Source organism: Nelumbo nucifera, chromosome 2, assembly GCF_055504915.1.
Source record: "Nelumbo nucifera cultivar China Antique chromosome 2, China Antique-T2T, whole genome shotgun sequence".
NCBI classification, from domain to species: Eukaryota; Viridiplantae; Streptophyta; class Magnoliopsida; order Proteales; family Nelumbonaceae; genus Nelumbo; species Nelumbo nucifera.
This window is the reverse complement of record NC_142650.1, coordinates 103,544,947-103,552,111: the sequence shown is the minus strand read 5'-3', so window position 1 is coordinate 103,552,111 and position 7,165 is coordinate 103,544,947.

The following is a 7,165-nucleotide window of genomic DNA, read 5'->3' as shown; positions in this document are numbered from 1 at the left end:
GGCTTATATTTCAGGCCGGGGGTATAGAGTGGGTTGGGGGGGCTTAGGCCCATGCTATGTCCTTTATTATAGGCAGTAAGCATGGTCTGACCAGGCCCATGATCACCTAGGGGTACAAGATTGCAGATCGGTTGGGTTGGGCTGGGTTTAAGGTCAACTTAAGCCCAATCCTAAATATTGGGTCTAAAGCCCAAGACCGGACCTGACTCGAGGTCAATCCCAATCTTTGCATCCCAGGTCCAGCCCGAACTAAAAGTTGACATATTCTGGTTGGGCCCGGGCCTGGTCCGGGCTTGGATTTGTCAATTAGTCTCAAGTGGGCCCGTTAGGCCCAATGTAATAAAATTTGTATATATCTATTTACTTATTTAGTATTATTAATTTAAAGATTTTAAATAGGAAATTTGTATATTTTGCATATAAACATGCATGCATGTGTGTATGTATGTATTTATGCATGCATATATGTATTTAAATATATAATGCATATATGTGTAATTGGGCCAAACTCAGGTGAGGATAAGGTTGAATTGGGTTCGGGATGGGCTTGGTTTACTTGGGGACTAAGTTCAAGTTTAGCCCAAAAATTAAAAATGCCCGAAGCTTTGGATCCAAATCCAAATCGAGAATAAAAAATCCAAGCCTAACCCGTACAAAAATAGACAGAGTGAACTCGGGTTTGGCCTGCCCAAATTGCACTCCTATGATCGCACCTGTGGATGAGCGTGGTTATATGATAGAAGATGCCAATCTAGTCATACAAACCAGACTAGGCTAGACTAGAATGAGAAGGAGGTGAACCAGTCGGACAATGCCTTAATGAATTGATTCCAAAGGATATGGGGACCGGATCAGGTGCTTTTATGTTGTACAAAAGCTACAATATCACAAATAAAATAAAAACAAAAAGTTAGAAAGGAAATTCAGAAGAAAAAGGGTCTTCAAAATTTGCTATATTCTTTAATTTTCCCTTTTTCGCTTCCTTTTTTTTTTCTTTTTTCCTTGTGGATATCGTGCAGCAGACAAGCCTTATCTTCAAGGGTCTATCTGATAACGACTGAAGTGACTGAAATGAATGGCTTATTGCTTTGATTTTTAATTATTATATTATTATAAATAGATTATGAACTCGTTAATGGCTGAATGATGGACTACAGGGAAATCACACTATTTTATATCCATTAAAAAGACAAATTAAGCAATAAATTATTCAGTTCAGTCATTACAGTGGTTACCAAAAGATAAGTTTAATTGGCTTCCATATAATATTCCAAGGCCGCTTTATATAGTTTTACTATCCCTTTCCAAATATTCTTCCAGAATCTTCTGTTTGTTAAGTAGTTATGCCACATCAGCACAAGTTGGCAACTTGTTATGCTGGTTGGCATATAACTTCGGCTGTTGGGGGCCAACAGCCTACGCTGTTGAGAGAATTTATGGGCTGGACACGTTTACCCTTTTACGCTCATATTCATCTTTTTGGTCAAAACGAAATAGGGATAATTACTATTTTACCCCACTCTCGTGATAACATGGCATTCCCAAAAATGTTCTCAATAGCATAGGCGTAGGCGGTGGTCAGTGGTTAACCACTAATCTACTTTCAGTCGTGCTGCTTTCATGACTCGTTAATTATCTGACTCCTGGTTGCTATTTCACAACTTGGGTCACCTTTGATTTATGTAGGGTTATATATCTCCCCTCTCACATATGGTAACATGATAATAATCCTTGCAAATTTGAATCCCGATTTCCTTCTCACAGAATGGTACTTTAGCCAGACTGGCTTAAGATATTCTCAATGAATATCTCATCATGAAATAAAATATATTAGTATGAAGATATTCTCAATGCAAAGCAGTAAAGGCTGCCCAAACAGAGTTTGCCCTGAATGAAGCCAAACTCCTTGTAGCCGTGCATTAAAAACATCTCCATATGGATGGAAATATACTAAGTATAGGAGATGTTCCCAATGTATAGCAATAGGCTTGAGGTAGATGTAAGGAGAAAATCTAAAATATTCTAATGCTACGGTAGGGTAGGGCAGTCAATGAATTGGGTGGACCTGATAGAATCAAACTGAACTTCTGGGTCTAAATTATGTGTTCGAATTAATTATAATTGGGTCAGGATTGGTTTTTGTTGATCTAAACCTATTAAGACTCAAACTGGAGATATGCTATTGGTCTGATACATGTCTTTTCATTGTATACTTGTATCATTGACACAATATCATGACCAATCAAAACTCCTCATGAATTGTGATAAAACCCCACCTGGTTGATTATCACTTTTATGATGCTGTTTGATTGATTATAAGTTTTTGCGATATCATGTATTTCCAACATCATAAACGGATCCCGAATGTTTAAAAGTAATAGTCGCTTGTTGGGTCAAAACTCATAACGTTGATTGGTTCTAGGTCTGCTAATACAGACCCAGAAGGTTCTTTGTCTTGTCTCTTGTCTATAACTGGTTCTGTACATTTATTTATTTATTGAGAACTGGTTTTACACTGACCTGGACCAGATTTGGCCCACTGACAGCAATAACGGGGGGCCTTCATGATTTGAAAACGAAATAGGAAGAGCTAATGGCAGAAGGACCAGCCATGAGTGTGTAAATTAAGGTGAGACTGGGAGCCACCACCATTAGACCAGTTGTATTATCTAGGCGGCCTAAAATCCAATTAACCCAGCAATAGGCCAAATCACTTTTTTGGGTTGTCAAAACAAAGAGATTATGGCATAAATAAGCTCCTATACAATGCATGCACAAGGGAAAATGGGAATCATCCTTCAATTAGGCCCCGTTTGGATTCCGTTATGGTTTTCCTTTCACACCTTGGAGCACAAGGCAGTTACATTGTGGGCTGTCAACATGTATTTCGTTATTGACATTGTTTTAAGGGTGTTCTTGTCTTCCTCGATCATATCCGTTGATGATCCAGTAGTAGCTGAGGATTCTGGATTTATCACCCACAAGTAGACCTATTCATAGGCCGAGTTTTAGGTTTGACTTTACACTACATCATGTTTGGGCTTCAGGCTAGGTTCATTCAAATTTTGGTAAAAGCCAAGCCCAACCCATGAACAATTATACCTGATGAAGGATTATTTGACCCGACCTATGAAACGGTGACACGTGGACGTTGACTCAGCGTAAGCGACAGCTCAGCATTGTGGTCCAGTACGGTTAAGTGATAAGTCCATAAAGCAGCTCGCAACATGGTAGCGGGGTAAAGGAGGGGCTCGCCACAATGCGAGTTCCGGGTCCCCCGAGCTACCTCAAGGGATATTTCGAGGCAAACTTTAACTTGCGAGCTAAGAAAGCCAGCTCGCCCGAGCTCCCGAACAAGGCAAGTCATCCGAGGACCAATTCTTCTAAGGGTACTTCTGAAGTATTCGAAGCTCGTTGCAAAGTAGCTTGCGAATGGGCCGCACGAGCACTCATCAGGAAGCTTCTATTTAATAAGCCGTACCTGTCAGACTGGGCCACGTCCCTAATTGAGGCGCAGTCTCTGTCCTTTCGACAGTCTGCGCCCACGTCTCTCAGTAGGCAGAGGCGTGCCTGTCACTTTGGGGACGTGTCACTCGCCCGAGTAAGGAGTACGTCCCAATGGCCACCTGCGCAGCCCTGGCAAGTAACGGCTGTGGTAGGGACCCTGTGACGGTTATGCCTGATCTCCCAAGAGCGCTCCTATAAAAGCCCTCAGGGCAAAGGAGAAACGGCTTCTTGAGACCTCTAATCTCTCGAGTATAGTGATAAAGCGCGACCTACACTCTTAGCCTTCGTTTCTCTCTTTACTTCCCATACACAGTACTAACTTAAGCATCGGAGTATTCCCACCGGGCAAATCCACAAGGAGCCAGTCAGCAGCCAGCTAGGAGTGCCCGGATCGCGCCGCATCAATACCCATAAGAGCGCTATTCATACTTACCCATAAGACAATGATAGAACACAAATGTAGGATATAGTGCAATGTGCAGTTGCAATGTCTGTAGTTACACAAAATTGATCCCATCAACAATGTCTTGTGATGGGCCTGCAGTTGCAATGTGCACTTTTATGAAAACACTTTTACGAAAGTACTTTTATAAAAACACTTTTACAAAAGTACTTTTATAAAAGCACTTTTATGGAAGCTATGGAAGTACTTTTTGTAGGTTGGGTGGTGGCTAGGCAAGAGAGGTGGTCTCTTTGAAGGACAAAAGAAGACCGATGACCGGGAATCAAACGGGGAGGCTAGGGCAAAAGGAGGGTAATGAGACAGCTGAGCGAGGATGTCAATGATAAGTGTAATCAGTGATTGAATGGATGACTTTCGTTATGAGAATGATCTCTATTTACGAGGGAGATCCCGACATCTTGAAAGGAAGGAACTAAAAAAGTTTGTTTTCTACTAGGAATGGGAATATTGGATTCGCCATCAATCATTAAGGGCATTGCTGGGGTTTTGCCACGTGTCCCTATGGGGATCTTTCTGAGGATTGACTTTCCTTTCACTTGAAGATTCTCATAGCTCACGTGTGCTACTACCCTTTTGCACCTTATTTAACTGACGTGGCATTGATGACATCCCTCTTTGGCGGGCGACATCTTATTAGACCTACGTGGCGCCCTGTCATGCTCGTCATTTCATCATTACATGTGCAGCTAATGCTCGAGCCTAGTTCTTAATGAACCGGGGTTCTATGGCAGTACGGGGTTGTTTGCGGGGCTAGACGCGTGTAAAACCTCATTGCGAGTTCGACCTAAGTTTGCTTTGGGCTTGCGCTAAGAGTGGGTTCATTGCAAGCATGTGATGAATCGTGGGTTCATCGCAAACTTGCGATGCATTGTAGGTTCATTGCAAAGAAAAGATGAGTTGCAGGCTGGTCGCAAACGTCCGTGTTGTATCAATCTAGTGTTTACTATGCTCTGAGGGACTAGGCGAACACTATGCACCTACACTTTTATGAAAACACTTTTCAAAAGTACTTTTGTGGAATTACTTATGAAAGTACTTTTATAAAATCACTTTTGCGAAAGTATTTTTATAAAAGCACTTTTATGGAAGTACTTTTACAAAATCATTTTTACGGAAGTACTTTTATAGAAGTATTTTTGTAAAAGCACTTTTACGAAAGTACTTTTATGGAAGTTATTTTGTGAAAACACTTTTACGAAACTACAAGAGCACTTTTAGGAAAGTACTTTTATAAAAACACTTTTACGAAAGTACTTTTACAAAACATCTAAGCCAATTGATAAACATTGACTATTAGAGACCTAGGCTAGCAGTTTGTAAGTACCAGCACAATTTTTTTTTTTTTTGTTTTTGAAGAATGAAAATGAGCAACATAAGACACTTGTTAGTTTGAAAAGAATTCATTTTTAGGAAGAAAGTGTTTGGTTCATATCAATATTTTCTTATTCTACCTATTTTTACCCATTCTTTTCCCTTTTAGAATTTCATCTTGGGTAAGAATGAGAATTGAACCAAATATGGCCTGCATTGCCACATCATAAATGAGTGTCATTTCAATTAGAATTTTTTTGTTGATAAATTCATTTCAATTAGAAAATTCATGTATAAGAAACATCAAATTTGATGCTTTAGGTAGAAATAACAATTTATATTGATAAACTCAAAATGTTTGAGGTAGAAATATATTTTTTCATATAAATTTGTATTGAAAAGTACAAAACATAATGACAACACAACACCAATGTACCAAACACCCCCTTATGAACTGTTTGAATTAATCGCACTATCTCTCATTTATGGCTGAAATGGGATGATCATAAGTTGGCTAGAGAGGCCAGAAAAATCAGGTTAAGAAACTTCTGTACCTAATCTTCCTATACTAAGCCTAAAAAAACCCTAAATACCCTAAATAGGGAGCAACTCCGAGTCTGCTCTCCTGTACTTCCTACACTGACCACTCATTGTGTGACAAGTGTTCTTTTACATAATTATAAAGACTTTGTATATGTCAGAGTACCTACATTTGACACCAAATTCTAGACATATGTTACACAGTGATTGGTTAATTTAGGAGGTGTAGGAAATCCGGTCTTCACAATTCCATATGCGTACAAGACAAATATGTTTCACGGTTTTGTAACTATGCATCCTGAGAGCACCGTACGTTGGTTACAATAAAGCCATAAGTGCAACATGTACAGCTTGAGATGCATTTTGGGTACCAATACCGCAAAATGTTCTTATATATGTACCATAGAATTGATAAAAAAAAATGAAGAAAAGGGTTTCAAATTAAGAGGAATTCTGCAGGGCCCACCTTGTATTTTCATTAATATCAAAGCATCTAAATTAATCAATCCTTTCTTTTCCTTTTCATTTGGTTCTCTCATTGTATTGAAAAGGGTTGTATCTCACTGCCAATACTGTACTGTAGTAGTAAATACTTTATCATTTACTAATCCAAAGAATTCAACTTACAATCTCTGCCTTGAAGATTTTTAACCCCAAAATCAATCCAAATGGGCAGCTTCCAGTTCAAAACCAACTACAAAATTGAATCCTTTTTATTGAATATATACTAAAAAACATGCATGGATCATATGTCCAGAAAATGATAAATTTGGTTTGGTAGCTAAAGGCATCCAAAGCTTGTTCTTAGCCTGTTTAGATGTCCTTATTATCTTTACAGTTATGCTTGAAAAGATTTTCCACTTGTCTCAACCCAGTACTTCTGTCCTTGTGGAAGCCCAGTGCATGGTTACTGAATGTTCTCTCTCTTGAAATCTTTGCAAAATTTGCAGGACATTAACAAATTTACCATGCATGAAAAATATTTCTAAACAAAAGGAACAAAAAACTAACTATAATTTTGTTTTAGAAATATAGAAGCATTTCCACAATTTTCAGCATATAATTACTTATGGGTTAAAGATAACTTGACAAAGCCGGAATCATCATCATCATCATATCATCTAGAAGGTGCCAATTAACTAACCTCAAGTTGGTTGTAGCGGAGACTTAGGATTGAATACCATCTTCATCATCACCATCTAAGACTTGTCACAACTATATGAGGTCAGCTACATGAATCATGTTTCGCCGTCCTGTTCTGGGCAGTGCCATATCCACCATTAAATTCTAATTTTATTTATTTGATAAAGTCTGAATCCATAAAATAATTCTGACTTGTTTGTT